This window comes from Nicotiana tabacum, chromosome 9 (assembly GCF_000715075.1).
Source record: "Nicotiana tabacum cultivar K326 chromosome 9, ASM71507v2, whole genome shotgun sequence".
NCBI classification, from domain to species: Eukaryota; Viridiplantae; Streptophyta; class Magnoliopsida; order Solanales; family Solanaceae; genus Nicotiana; species Nicotiana tabacum.
Genome location: NC_134088.1, coordinates 124,228,054 through 124,243,889, shown reverse-complemented (window position 1 = coordinate 124,243,889; position 15,836 = coordinate 124,228,054). Strand labels below are relative to the sequence as shown.

The 15,836-nt window shown below is 39.0% G+C and overlaps 1 long non-coding RNA gene across 1 annotated transcript; it reads left to right on the top strand.

Moving 5' to 3' along the window:
* The first annotated feature begins 11,853 nt into the window (after positions 1-11,853).
* Positions 11,854-15,412, top strand: LOC107823057 (uncharacterized). The gene is made up of 4 exons (XR_001656537.2): positions 11,854-12,052; positions 12,266-12,337; positions 12,440-12,608; positions 15,181-15,412. It is a non-coding gene; the product is annotated as an uncharacterized LOC107823057 (long non-coding RNA).
* The last annotated feature ends 424 nt before the right edge of the window (positions 15,413-15,836 follow it).

Sequence of the window (15,836 nt, the reverse complement as noted above, 5' to 3'; positions counted from 1 at the left end):
ACGCAGTATATATGATAAAAACAACAAAAGGAAGACATGATAGAATAAAGCAATAATTTGCAAGAAATAACAACAACTCTTAGAAATAAGTCAACAATGTTCAGAAATTACCAATCCTTAAGTGCAATAAAGAATACCGTAAAGCTAACACAGTTCAGGGAAAGCATAAATACATAGGTTATGACGACGCGCAACCCGATCCCACTGTAAATCTCATATTCCTCCCTTATTTCCTCATAATAGCATGAACAACAGTGAATATAAACAAAAGTATTACGGCGTGCAACCCGATCCTACCATATCACAATGACACTATTACATTTCACCCTTATTCCACCAAACAATCCACCCTTATTACACTTGTTGCGGCATGCAACCCGTTCCCACCGTACAGTATCAACTCACGCTTATTCCACCTCAACATATCACCCTTATTCCACCTGTTGCGGCGTGCAACCCAACCCCACCACATCAATATTAATTACTCAGTATGTAAGGAAATTTCACAATTTAAATCACAAAAAACCTTCATAAATACCTAAACTCCAAACCAAAACAAATAGGAAACTTGTATACCATGAAAGTTCACATAAGTAACTCGATTGGTAGCTGTTATTGTAGAAAAACTTCACTAACGGCAAAAACTGATCCCAAGAACCTCTAAAGTCTATAACACAGGCGCGGAGCATATCCTCCAAGATCTGAATAGTACGCTCGGACTGCCCGTTCGTCTGAGGATAAAATGTTGTGCTCAACTCAACCCGCGTACCCAACTCATGCTGAACTGCCCTCCAAAAGTGCGAGGTAACCTGCATACCTCGATCAAAAATGATAGACACAGGCACACCGTGAAGACGGACGATCTCACAAATATAAATCTCTGCCAACCGCTCCGAGGAATAGGTAACTGCCACAGGAATGAAATGCGCTGACTTAGTCAGCCTGTCCACAATGACCCAAACTGCATCGAACTTCCTCTGAGTCTGTGGGAGTCCAACAATAAAGTCCATAGTGATACTCTCCCACTTCTACTCAGGAATATCTAACCTCTGAAGTAAACCACCAGGTCTCTGATGCTCACACTTTACCTGCTGCCAATTTAGGCACTGAGCCATATAGGCAACTATGTCCTTCTTCATTCGCCTCCACCAATAATACTTCCTCAAGTCCTGATACATCTTGGCGGCGCCAGGATGAATAAAATATCGGGAACTGTAGGACTCCTCAAGGATCAACTCACGAAGTCCATCCACATTAGGCACACAAATACGACCCTGCATCCTCAAAACTCTGTCATCTCCAACAGTAGCCTGCTTGGCACCCCCGTGCCGCACTTGTCTCTAAGGACAAGTAAATGAGGATCGTCATCCTGTCGATCTCTGATGCGCTCAAATAAAGAAGACCGAGCAACTATACAAGCTAGAACACGGCTGGGCTCAGAAACATCTAACCTCATAAACTGGTTGGCCAAGGCCTGAACATCCAATGCAAGCGGTCTCTCCCCAACTGGAATATATGCAAGGCTACCCATACTGACTGACTTCTTACTCAAAGCGTCGGCCACCACATTGGCATTCTCGGGATGATACAATATGGTAATATCATAGTGTTTCAATAGCTCCAGCCACCTCCTCTGCCTCAAATTGAGTTCCTACTGCTCGAACAAATACTGCAAGCTCCGATGATCAGTGAATACCTCACATGGCACGCCGTAAAGATAGTGCCTCCAAATCTTCAGCGCGTGAACAATGGCTGCCAACTCTAGATCATGAACAAGGTAATTCTTCTCGTGAAACTTCAGCTGTCGCGAAGCATATGCAATAACCTTGCCACCCTGCATCAATATCGCACCCATACCAATACGAGATACGTCACAATATACTGTATAAGATCCTAAACCTGTGGGTAACACCAATACCGGTGCCGTAGTCAAAGCTGTCTTGAGCTTCTGAAAGCTCGCTTCACACTCGTTTGACCACCTGAACGGGGCACTCTTCTGTGTCAATCTGGTCAACGGGGCTGCTATGGATGAAAACCCATCCACAAATCGACGGTAATATCCCGCCAAACCCAGGAAACTACGGATCTCTGTAGCTGAAGTGGGTCTAGGCCAGTCATGGACTGCCTCAATCTTCTTAGGATCCACCTGAATACCCTCTGCTGATACAACGTGACCTAAGAAAGCAACTGAACTCAACTAGAACTCGCATTTTGAGAACTTAGCATATAACTGGCTGTCTTTCAGAGTCCGAAGAACGACCCGAAGGTGCTGCTCATGCTCCTCTCGACTGTGGGAGTAGATCAAGATATCATCAATAAACACAACCACAAAGGAATCTAGGTAGGGTTTGAGCACCCGATTTATCAAATCTATGAATGCTGCTGGGGTATTTGTCAGCCCAAATGACATCACTAGAAACTCATAATGCCCAAACCGAGTCCGAAAAGCTGTCTTAGGAACATCCGATGCCCTAATCCTCAACTGATGGTAGCCAGATCTCAAATCAATCTTTGAAAACACCTTGGCACCCTGAAGCTGATCAAATAAATCATCAATCCTCGGCAATGGATATTTGTTCTTGATGGTGGCTTTGTTCAACTGCCGATAATCTAAACACATCCTCATCAATCCATCTTTCTTCTTCACGAACAACACAGGTGCACCCTAGGGCGAGACACTAGGTCTAATGAAGCCCTTATCAAGCAAATCTTGCAACTGCTCCTTCAATTCTTTCAACTCTGGCGGGGCCATGCGATATGGCGGAATGGAAATAGGCTGAGTGCCCGGAGACAAATCAATGCAGAAATCAATATCCCTATCGGGTGGCATCTCCGGTAGGTCTGCAGGAAATACCTCCGAAAACTCACGAATAACCGGCACCGAATCTATGGAAGGAACCTCCACACTAGAATCACGGACATAAGCCAAATAAGCTAAACACCCCTTCTCGACCATATACCGAGCCTTCACATAAGAGATAACCCTGCTGGCAGAATGGCCAAGATTTCCTCTCCACTCTAATCGAGGCAACCCCTGCCAGGCTAAGGTCACTCTCTTGGCATGACGATCTAATATAGCATGATAAGGTGACAACCAATCCATACCAGTATGACATCAAAATCAACCATGTCAAAAAGTAGAAGATCTACACGAGTCTCAAGACTCCCAATGGTAACCATACACGAACGATAAACACGATCTACAACAAAAGCATCTCCCACTGTTGTGGGCACATACACAAGAGCACTCAAAGAATCATGGGACACAACCAAATAGGAAGCAAAATAGGATGACACATAGGAGTAAGTAGATCCCGGATCAAATAGAACTGAAATATCTCTAATACAAACTGAAGCAGTACCTGTGATAACAGCATTAGATGACTCAGCCTCATGCTTGGTTGGGAAAGTATAACACCGGGACTGGGCCCTACCACCCTGAACTACGTCCCTGGGTTGATCTCTAGCTGGCTGGTCTCCACCTCTAACGGCCTGACCTTCACCTCTAATAGTCTGGCCTCTACCTCTGGCTGCCTGACCCCTGCCTCTGGCTGGCTGAGCAACTGGTGCCGGAACCATGACACGAGAACTCTGATGTTGTGAGGTACCCGTTGCCCGAGGGCAAAATCTAGCAATATGCCTCGGATCACCACAAGTATAACATAACTTTAGCTGTTGTAACTGGTGACCCTGAAACTGACCCTGTCGACCTGAATAATCATCCTGATAACTCTCGAGTGGAAGTGCACTAATAGGAGCTGGTGGTGCACTGTAGGCTAGCTAGTCGGAATAATCCATCTAAAGCCCACGACCACCTGAGGCACTATGGAATGCCTGGAGCGCTGAATGAAACGGCCTGGGAGGATGGCCTCTACCAAAAGTACCCCTACCTCTAGATGAGGCACCGCTGAACTCACCGAAATGACAAGGTCTCTTGTCAAACCCCTGATCTCCCTGAGTAAGAACCAGTTCGACTCGTCTGGCGACATTAGCAGCCGCCTGAAAAGAAATCTCACTCCCAGTCTCCTTAGCCATCTGCAATATGATAGGTTGAGCAAGTCCATCAATAAACCTCCTCCTCCTCCTCCTCCTCCTCTCTCTCTCTCTCTCTCTCTCTCTCTCTCTCTCTCTCTCTCTCTCTCTCTGTGGGAAGCAGAAGAATAACATGACGGGCCAAATCCACAAAACGGGTCTCATACTGAGTAACAGTCATACTGCCCTGCTGGAGACGCTCAAATTGACGGCGACGCTCCTCTCTCAATATGATAGGCAGAAATTTCTCTATGAAGAGCTGAGACAACTGGTCCTAAGTAAGAGTAGGCGATCCAGCTGGTCTGGTCAACAAGTAATCTCTCCACCATTTCTTGACGGAACCAGTCATTTGAAATGCAGCAAAATCGACCCCATTGGTCTCCACTATACCCATGTTCCGTAAACCCTCGTGACAACTGTCAAGATACTCTTGGGGATCCTCTGAAGGAGTACCAGTGAAGTGAATAGGAAAGAGCTTGATAACCCTGTCCAATCTCCATAAAGCCTCAGAAGACATAGCTAGCCCATCTTCGACTTGTACCGCAATAACCGACTGAACTAATCTGACTGGCTGAGCTACTGGAGCCTGATACTGGGGAGCTATCTGCTCCGGAGCGGAAGTGGTAGGAGTATGGGCTTCTCCTCCAGCCTGAGAGACTGCTGGTGCCATGGGAAATGCGCCCGTCTGGGTCACACTCTCCATAAGGCCCACCAAACGGACCAAAGCGTCCTGAAGTATTGGGGTGGCAATGAACCCCTCCGGAACTTGAGCTGGTCCAGCAGGAACAGTCTGGTCTGGAACCTCCTCGTCAAGCTCTATCTGAGGCTCCACTACTGGGGCTGCTGCTCGGGCCCTAGGCTGAGCCGTGCCCCTGCCTCAGCCTCTGCCCCGCGTAGGAGCTGTCACTGGAGGCTCTGGCTGCTGCTCAGCTGAGGAAGCGGTACGTGTTCTCGCCATTTGCGAGAGAATAAGAGTATAGGAGTTCAATCAAAATTGAGAAAGCAAAATCGCACGACAGAGAAGAAAAGAAGTGAAACTTGTTCCTAAACTTCATAGCCTCTGGAAAATAAGTACAGACGTCTCCGTACCGATCCTCCAGACTCTACTAAGCTTGTTCGTTAATCGTGAGACCTAAGCAATCTAGTGCTATGATACCAACTGTCACGACCCGAAATTTTCCACCGACGAGACCGTGATGGCTCCTAACATTTCACTTGCTAGGCAAGCCAACGTTAAAAAATCATTAAACCAATTCCTTATTTCCATTCAGTAAATAACAATAATTAACTAAGATGAAATATAATAAGTGCGGAATATCATAAAACTATTTTAATTACTACCACCCAGATCTGGAGTCACAATTCACGAGCATTCTAGAATTTACTACAAGTAATAGTCTGAAAGAAATACAACTGTCTGAATGAAAGAAAACAATAGGACATAGAAGATAGACATGGACTTCAAGGTCTGTGAACGCCGACAGATATACCTTGAGTCTCCGGACAGCAGACCAGTAGCAAATCTCGATCAACCTGAGCCGGTATTAAAATCTGCACAAAAAGTGCAGAGTGCAGCATCAGTACAACCGACCCCATGTACTGGTAAGTGTCGAGCCTAACCTCGGCGAAGTAGTGACGAGGCTAGGACAAGACTCCCACATATAACCTGAACAGTATAATCATTCTAGTGGCAACAACAGTAAGTAAAGCAATAACGCGGAAATAATGGGAAGGGGACATATAGTAGGGGAATACAACATAAAGAGTGAGAATAATAAAAAGACAGAATTAAACAGAAAATCCGTAAACGAATTGAGCAATTAAAACAGCAAAGGAAAACTGCACGGCATTACCATTTGTGCTTTTACTCTCAATCTCACCAAATAAATAAATAGAACGGCACGGCATCACCCTTCGTGCTTTTACTCTCTTCTTCACAATATAAATAATTCATGCACGGCATCATCCTTCGTGCTTTACACTCTTCCTCACAATATAATTAAATTATACACGGCATCATCCTTCGTGCTTTACACTCTTCCTCACAATATAATTAAATTATGCACGACATCACCCTTTGTGATTTTACACTCTTCCTCACAATATAATTTAATTTATGCACGACATCACCCTTCGTGCTTTACACTCTTCCTCACAATTCACATAATCAATAACAACGGATAAAGAGAAGTTTCACAAGAAATCAATATTTCATCAATGATTACCTTCACAATTTAACATCTCGACCTCGAATCAATATTCACAATCTTATCGATCTTGGTGGAACCGGATACAAGTCTCCCAACATTTCAACAACAACAATAAGCATGGATAACAAGATTTAAGACTACAATTTGCAAGAAATGAAATTTCACTCGCATGCTATGACTCGACCACAACGTATAGACGCTCGTCACCTCAACTATACGTCGTATTCAACAACAAAACACGTAGCAAATACTCATACAATACCTATTCCCTCAAGCCAAAGTTAGACACAATGCTTACCTCGCTCCGAAGGCCATTTAATTCTCAATCACAGCTTTTTCTTTGGAATTCACCTCCAAACCACTCGTATCTATTTAAAAATGACTCAATAATATCAAATATTGCTAAAGGAATTAATTATATTTCATAATTTAAATTTCACAAATTTTCCTCCAAAAAGTCAAAAAATTGACCCCGGGCCCACTTGGTCAAAACCCGAGGTTCTGACCAAAATCCTTTTACCCATTCATCCCCGAGGCCGAATATATAATTGGTTTTGGAATCCGACCCCAAATTGAGGTCTAAATTCCCGAAATCCCTAGTTTCTACCCTAACCCCTAATTCTACCATGAAACTCTAGATTTTTGGTTGAAAATTCAAGAAATGTAATGGGTAATTGAAAAAAAAATGGTTTAGAATCACTTACCAACAATTTGGGGAAGAAATGACTCATGAAAAATCGCCTCTCACCCTTTGGTTTTGAGAAAAATGAGTTTTTGGCTAAAATCCCGTTTTTGGATTCTGTTAAATGCTGGGCGACAGTGTTCATCGCATTCGCGAAGGGTACTGGCTGCCAAGCCTTCGCGTTCGCGAGACCCAGCTTGCGTTTGCGATGATCACTCCCCCTGGCCTTCGCGTTCGCAAGACATGGCTCGCGTTCGCGATGAAGCAACAACCAACCACCCCCAGGCCCCCACATGCTTCGCGTTCGCGTTGAGACAGTCGCGTTCGCGAAGGGTAAGTCCCCCATCACTTCGCGTTCGCAACCAGGCCTTCGCGTTAGCGACCAGGCCTTCTTCAGATGTCCGGTTTACTCTACGCGTTCCCGAGAGTACTTTCGCGAACGCGAAGAAGGACATGCCAGGACATAGACTCTGCAGAAAACCAGATTTCCAAAGTCCAAAACATCCCGTGACCTATCCGAAACTCACCCAAGCCCTTGGGGCTCCAAATCAAACATGCACACAGGTCTAAAAACATCATACGAACTTGCTCGCGCGATCAAATCGCCAAAATAACATATAGAACTATGAATTTAGCACCAAATTGAATGAAATCCTCAAGAACACTTAAAAATTACTATTTTCTCAACCGAAGGTCCGAATCACGTCAAATCAACTCTATTTCTCACCAAATTTCTAAGACATGTCTTAAATATTATAATGAACTTGTATCGGACTCCAGAACCATAATACGAACCCGATACTAACAATGCTAAATATCAATCGATTCTTAAAAACAAATAACTTCCAAACTTTTAATTTTTATCAAAAATTCATAACTCAAGCTAGGGACCTCTAAATTCAATTCCGGGCATACGCCCAGGTCTCATAATTTGATACGGACCCACCGGGACCATCAAAATACGGATCCGGGCCCGTTTACCAAAAATATTAACCGAAATCAACTAAAATTAACTTTCAAAGCAAAAATTCTTATTTTCATTAGTTTTCAACATAAAAGCTTTCCGGAAACCTGTCTGGACTGCGCACGCAAAATCGAGGAGGGTAAAAATGAGGTTTTTAAGGCTTAAGAGTGCAGATTCGAGTTCTAAAATATAAGATGACCTTTTGGATCATCACACTACTGCATTCGCGTAGAAGAAAATCATCTTGCCCCATTTTACCTTTCGAGATTACCTCCGCGAACGCGATGAAGGAAACACCACATAATAACTGAAGCCAAAAACCAGATTTTTTTAAGTTTCAAAATATCGCATAGAACTACGATTCGGACACTAAATCAAATGAAAATTTCAAGAAAATTTTAAAACTTTTATTTTCACAACCGAACGTCCGAATCACTTCAAATCAACTCCGTTTCTCACCAAATTCGACAGACAAGACATAAATATTATAGTGGACTTGTACCGGACTTCGGAACCAAAATACGGACCAGGTATTAATAAATCCAAACATCAGTCGATTCTTAAAAATCATAAATCTTTCAAACATTCAATTTTCAACAAAAATCAATAACTCGACCTAGGGACCTACGAATTCGATTTCGGGCATACGTCCAGGTCCCAAATTACGGTACGGTCCCAAAACACGGATCCTGGTCCGTTTGCTCAAAACGTTGATCAAAGTCAACTTAAATGAATTTCTAAGGCAAAAATTCTTATTTTTATCAATTTTTAACATATAAGTCTTTCCGGAAGAACACCCGAATTGCGCACGCAAATCGAGAAAGGTTAGAATGAGGTTTTCGAGACCTCAAAACGCATAATTAGGTTCTAAAATATAAGATGACCTATCGGGTTATCGCAATAATCTATATTATCTATATATCGAAAGGGCAAAGAGTGGTGATGTGGAACTTCTCAAATGATTAAAGTTTATATTGCACATAAAAATTTACACTTTTAGATTAAAGTTTGATGGACAATTCTGATGTGTGAAAACTCAAATGATTCACCGCTTAAAATGTACTAAAAGATTGGAATATTTCATTATAAAAAATATGTTTTTGCCATAAGAAACAGAAGAAAAAATAATAGGAGAATGTTTAATTTAATACAAAATTTATTGGTGTTTATATTGTCGACCCCCGATCTCTATTTTTCTTTTAATTTTGTTACTTCAATTATTGTCTTTGCACCGATGAGATAAGAAGTTAAAATTGCTGAAGTTTCAATATTTAAGATTGGCTATAGATTTGAAAAGTTATGACTGATATGCATGATTTATGTGTATGGGTGGTACTTATGCGTAATTATCTCTAAAAAAATAGAAAAAAGAATTATTATCTCATTTTACCCTTTCGAAAATGAATACTAGTATTTACATATATATATATATATATATATATATATATATATATATATATATATATATACAATCTATATCTATCTATACTACATTAAAAATACGAATTCCCTATCGAAATGTCGTTCGCCTTTTTTACTCTTTAATAATAGATTATATACTAGACAAAATCGTAATTTATTTATTTTTCTAATATTTTAGGAATTTAAAATCAACTAAAATATTGATTTTAAGATCTTTCCTTATTTGAATAAGATTTGCGGATTTCCTAGAATTTAGGACCTTAGGAATTTAAAGTTGTATTGCAATTGTCGTAAGTTTTCAAAGTTTATTAGAATTTTATACATGAATTCCATAATTATTAGAACGAAAATATTCTTAATATTTCGAGGTCCCAATTTATTGCACTTTGAAATATAAAATCCTAATTGGTGTGTAGGCATCCAGTTCCCAATGTCAAGATTTCGAATGTTTGTTTTACGTAACGGATTGGTTATAAGAGGGGATATTTCGATGGCATCATATTAGTTGGGAAAAAATAAAAGGAGGTGTATAACGATACTTTTTGAATCTTTCAGATATGTGTTAATATTAATAGGTCCAAGAAATATGAATTAAAATTAGATAAGACATTTAACACCAAATATCAAGGAAGTCTTGCTAATTTTGTCAGCCTTTCGTTAAAATTCATGATTTTTAAGTTGAACCAACTAATTTTTTGATACTTGGAAAAGATGATTGTTTTTGTTTTTGGTTAGATAATTTTATTTAAATTTCATTGTCTATTGAATTAGCTTGACATCTTAAAAGCTGACGGAACGGTGTAATCATAATATATAACACATAAAGATAAAAAAGAGTGCAAGATCAAGTTCCCAATTCAGTTTGCTAAGCCGAAAAAATCTTGGTGACAAGAGTATTACTTCTTCAGTATGTGGCGTTTATATTGATGCGTCAAGTGCTAGATATGCATATGTTTGTCAAGGTATAATTCTCAAAAATTATTCATCCTAGAATTTGATATATGAATTTATTTATATATTAATTTTTTTTTCAAGAGACAATGAATGAAAGGTGCAATTATTACTTCACAGTATGCTCCTTTAGACTATCTTTTTTATATATGAAATTGTTGAGTTCCTTGAGTTTAAAGGCCTCTTTTTTGATGAAGCAAGTAAGGTGTTCATTTCGGTAGAGAGATTAAAAAATATGCCAAAGTGTGTTATGCTGCCAATAGGTAATTTTTCCTCATGATTTTACAGACATGGAGTTATTTTGTTCAAAGCCAAACACGTTCTTTTTCTTCTTTACGGTTCAAATTTTTCAATGGTCTTTTGCATAGGCTTTATTATTTTGGTAATATGGATTATAAAATCAAGAAGCTCAAATAAAATATTAATCGATTTTTTATTCTTTAAAAAATAAATGCCATATTGAATATTCGTATATATTTTATCGGTAATATCTTGAAAAGTTAAGATTTTTTTTAGGACTCATTGACATGAAACTCCGATTCCTATTTTCTTGATTCTTTGTTTTTAATTTTCTTCTAATATTTATTTTATAATTAAAATATATTTTAATAATATTATTTATGTGATTTTTAAAAAGGTACGGGGTACACGCACTAAGACTAGTTCTAAAAAAGAAGAAAGAAAGAAACACATTAGAGTGTTTGGTCAATATTGTTCCTTATCTTTGAGGGTATATCTATTTTGATCCCTCAAATATAGCCTTGAGCATATTTAATCCTTAAGTATGCTAAAGTGGAGCACCTTTAGTCTCAATGACACAATGTGTTCAAAAACTAACGGCGTTACCCACTCTGATTCATGAAGCAAATCTTCTGCTCTGAAGCAAAACGTTTCCTCTCCTTTTATTGGATAACGCAAATTATCACTTTAATTTCTCATTTTTGATAATGTTTTCTAAAATTTTGACCTTGAAAATATCCCCTTCTATGCCAGTTTTCAATGAGAAAATGACATTGTATAGTCGCTGTAAAAATAATAGCCGAAAAATATATAAAATTTATTTATTTTTTGTATGCTAACATACAATATATATATATATATACACACACACAAACCCATATATAAATTTTATACATTTTTAGGCTATTATTTTTACAGCGGCTATACAGTATCATTTTATCATTGAAACTGGCACAAAAGGGGATATTTTCAAGGTCAAAATTTTAGAAGACATTATCTAAAAATGAGGAATTAAAGTGATAATTTGCGTTATTCAATAAAAGGAGAGGAAATATTTTTGCTTCAGAGCAGAAGATCTGCTTAATGAATCAGAGTGAGTAACACCGTTAGTTTTTGAACATATTGTGTTAGTGAGACTAAATATGCTTCACTTTAGTATACTTAGAGACTAAATATGCCCAGGATTATATTTGAGGGACCAATCAAAGATAAGAGACTCAAAGACACTAGGGGACAAATTGTTAAAAAAGAAGGACAGGGTGTAACGGAAACATTATGTATACTTAAGGGTGCAACATGAAAAAACAAAAACATTGGAGTTGGCTAAAAGTTATCCACTTAGGATTGCAAGTGAGTTTCCAGATCGTAGGTTAAAAGCTGTGTCGGTCGCCTCGTTTCATCTCCATCTTCATGTCTGTATTTCTTTTGGGCATTTTCCTATAGAATTTTTTTTTTCTTTTCCCCTTCTTCCTGAATTGGAATTTGGGTGGAACACTGATCCTAACAAACGCTGCTGGTGACTTCAGTTCTTCCATCTAAACCTCTTCCCAGGTACATCTCTCTCTTCTGTTTTTTTTAAAGATCCAATTTTTATCAGTCTTGTGTTGACTAATTTGATTGATTTTTTTTCTGGGTGTCTTAAAAAGTTACAATTATTATCATCTATAAAGCTTGTGGTTGTGGTGACTAATTTAATTGGATTTTATTCTGGGTGTCTTCAAGATTCAATTTTTATCTATTTCTTCAAGTTGTTTTTTTGTTCAGAGTGTATCATCCCTGCAGTATCTACACGCATCATTGACTGAGACACTCAGATTATACCCTGCAGTTCCCTCGGTAATGCATACATACATATAGTGAGAAGGATATTATATTCACAAACATAGATATCAATGTTTCATGCATATACCTCAAGATAATGAGTTTTTCTTGATGCAGGATGGCAAACTGTGTTTATCAGATGACACTTGGCCTGATGGGTTCAGAGTAAGGAAAGGGGATGAAATTTATATAGGGTGATGATGCAGAGGATTTCCTGCCAGAGAGATGGTTTGATGAAAATGGTTGCTTTCGACGAGAAAGTGCCTTTAAGTTCACAGCTTTTCAGGTAACACAGAACCTTACAATCTGACAATCATTAGGAGCTTGGCAACACCAAACCGAATTAGTTTTTCCTGTCCAGCCTTGAGAAAGAATCGATCTAATCTCTAAGGTTTACAGCCTTAAAAGATTATGATAGATTATGATTGATGAATGGTAAAATTTTGTGATAAACTTATCCAAAGATTTTTATGGAAAAAAGGTAAGCTACAAATCTAACAAAGGCACCAACCCAATTGAGAAAAGGAACAATCTTTGGTCTACCCAAGTCAATAAAATCAATTAATCTGTCATGGAAAATTCTGAGATTCTGCAGACACAACAAATTATTCTCACTAGGGCAATCTGTTCTTTCATGCTTAGAACTAAAACAACTTCAGCCAAAGGGCTTAAAGATGACCACATCCCTGTGCTTCTCTTCTTCCTTTAGTTCATCCAGAATCTCTTTTTTCAACTCTTCTTTCAGCTCCTCTTGTAAATCAGACTTCACCTTGTTTCTCACTTTAGGCTCCAACTTACCAATTTCTTCTTGAACCTTAGTTTCCACTTTTTCCTCGACAACAACCATAAGTTGTTTTGTAGAATGATCTTTGTAAACTTTTGATGCACTCAAGGCCACCTAATTACAAAAAGAAAAAATTACATTACTTGTTCTTAACATTGTTAAACATAGACACTGAGAAAAGGAGCTACCATTAGAATGGAAAGCCATGCCAGAGCGGTGCTTCCCTCTTCACGGCATGCGTCTTCCGTCGGCATAGCAAATGGTTTTCCATCCCCATACGCCTTTGCCTTCTTGCTATACTGGGAAGAAAAAATGCAAAATCAAGCTTGTTAGGTGATGCGTAACATTATGTAGCCTACACTGGATGTTATGAGATGATCTGGAATATCTAAAGAAAAATCATACATGCTTCTTGTACCGTTAATGAAATGTAAAGTTTTAATATGAAGGAACAAACTCTTCCTATGAACTAAAAACTGTATGCAAAGAGGGGAATATCAGTCTTGTGCACCTATTATATGGTGGAGTCCTATTTCATTTATTCAGTAGGATTATCTCTCACCAGTTGTAAAAATCCCACATATGGTGCAAAGCATAGAAGGAAGTTACAAACCAATTATAGCACAATTAGGACCGAGGTTTGAATAACCTATGATAGTATAACATAGAGTAACTATGCGGCAACTGTAAGTACTCATTTACTAAATAGAAGGTTGAATTTGCATCCTCCATGCTGTACCACACACCAGAGTTTATGGCCATCAACTCCAAGGCTCTCAAAACAACTATAACTTATATTTCTATGGCTGATGGCATATTGTGGAGCAAAACTTCTGAAGGTAAGAAGCAATAACACACAACAAGAAGCCCACTGAAATCCCACAAGTGGGGTCTGGGGAGGGTGAAGAGTACGCAGACCTTACCCCTGCCTAATGAAGGTAGAGAGACTGTTTCCGAAGGACCCTCGGCTCAGGGATCCCTCTATACAAAAAACAAAAAGAAAGGATCCGAACTATATAAAAACAAGCTCTATTCCTATAGAGAGTTGATAAACTCTAGCATGCTATCTTCATCATTTACATCTTGAATGTTGCACCAAAAAAAGCCAAAGCCCACAAACATCTATACTTTAGCATTTGTAAAGGGTCTTCTTTCCCTTCAAAACACCTGGAATTCCATTGTCCCCATAAGGCCCAACAAACACAAGCTGGCACTGGTTTCCTTATTCTTTTTAGTGACTACTTGGTAGAGCTGCAACCCCAGCTTAGCCAATAAATGAAAATAGCCATTTCTTATTTCTAGAAAAATTAAGTCTGACTTTGACATAACAAAAAGTTCTACTAACTTACTCTCCCAGATTACCACTGAAGACACCTCATTCCCTCAATTTCAGTTCCTCCTCTCGTAACTTATCCACATTGTGCCTTTCTCTCTATCGTTCGTAGAATTCTTGTAAGAGAGTAGTATCCTGGCTTCTATCAATGGTGCCACCCTCCCGCTTCGCTAGCTTTTGCTATACGATTAGACAACAAATATAAAAATGATGCCTTGTGGCTATCTCTGACTTCAAAACTTTGAAATGTCATCCAAACCCAATGGTTTGAAGAATTCTTCACTAGTTTGTAGGAGTAATACACCACAAAATATCAAGAGGAGCTGTTAATTAACATCACTCAAGCCACTCTACAGCAAATCCATATCAAGACATTGTATTGATCAGGGCAACCAGTCAATAGTAGGGTCCATGCTAAATTCGTAAGAGATGCATCAAATTGCTAGTGCTATACAAAAGAAGTCATGTAAGCTAAATCTATAATATGTCTTCCACAAAAATTGAATTCAACCTGGCTTGGTTGCATGGTCAACACCTTGATGTGTCCTAGTTATGTTAAGACTCAAATCCTCTTATATTCCCTACATGTCGACCTTTGTACCAAAAGTAGAAATCTCATTTCCCCTCCCCCCCCCCCCCCCCAAACAAAAAAAAACCCACCTTTGACCTTCATGTTAGTTTCAGCCGCTATATGGTACCATATTGTGTTGCTTACAAGCATTACTCTGCTTCTCTGTGCAGCGGACAAACTATTGAGCTCGATGATGTTACTCACTATCAATGTGTATGTGACTTCTGACTAGACTGTCAGCTTCGTACCACCAGAGATGAAGTATATGTACATGATTGTTTTTAGGCTCTGTTTTTATTATCTTCGGAGTTTGTGGCTCTTCATTTATCCTTGTAGAACAAAGCTAAATTGCTGATTTGTCCTTTTTGAATTTTTATGCAATCAGAGTATTGATTATATTAAGTTAATTATATAAATTTACTTTCCCAAATTTGATTAGGAAAGCATCAAATTGAGGCATGGTCTTTGCTGGCTCAGCGATCACCTTGGCCAAGGGTTTAACAGCATAGGTTTTCAGAACTTCTTTGCCAAATGAGATGAATCCTTCCAGTGGCATCCTGCAAATGAATAGAGAAATTGAAATTGTGATTTTTTCGTTCGTCTGAAGGATTCTCTGATGCTTGGGAAAGGGTGCAGTGGCCCTTCGTCTGAAGGGTTCCACTTAGAGATGGGCCTTTTGATTGGGCCCGACAAATGTGGCTATTTTTAATAGAAAAATGACATTTTATTGCCGCGGTAAAAATAATAGTTGAAAAAATATGTAAAATTTGTATATTTTTTGTGTGTTACACGTTTATAATGGCACGCAATGATTTAAATATTTATT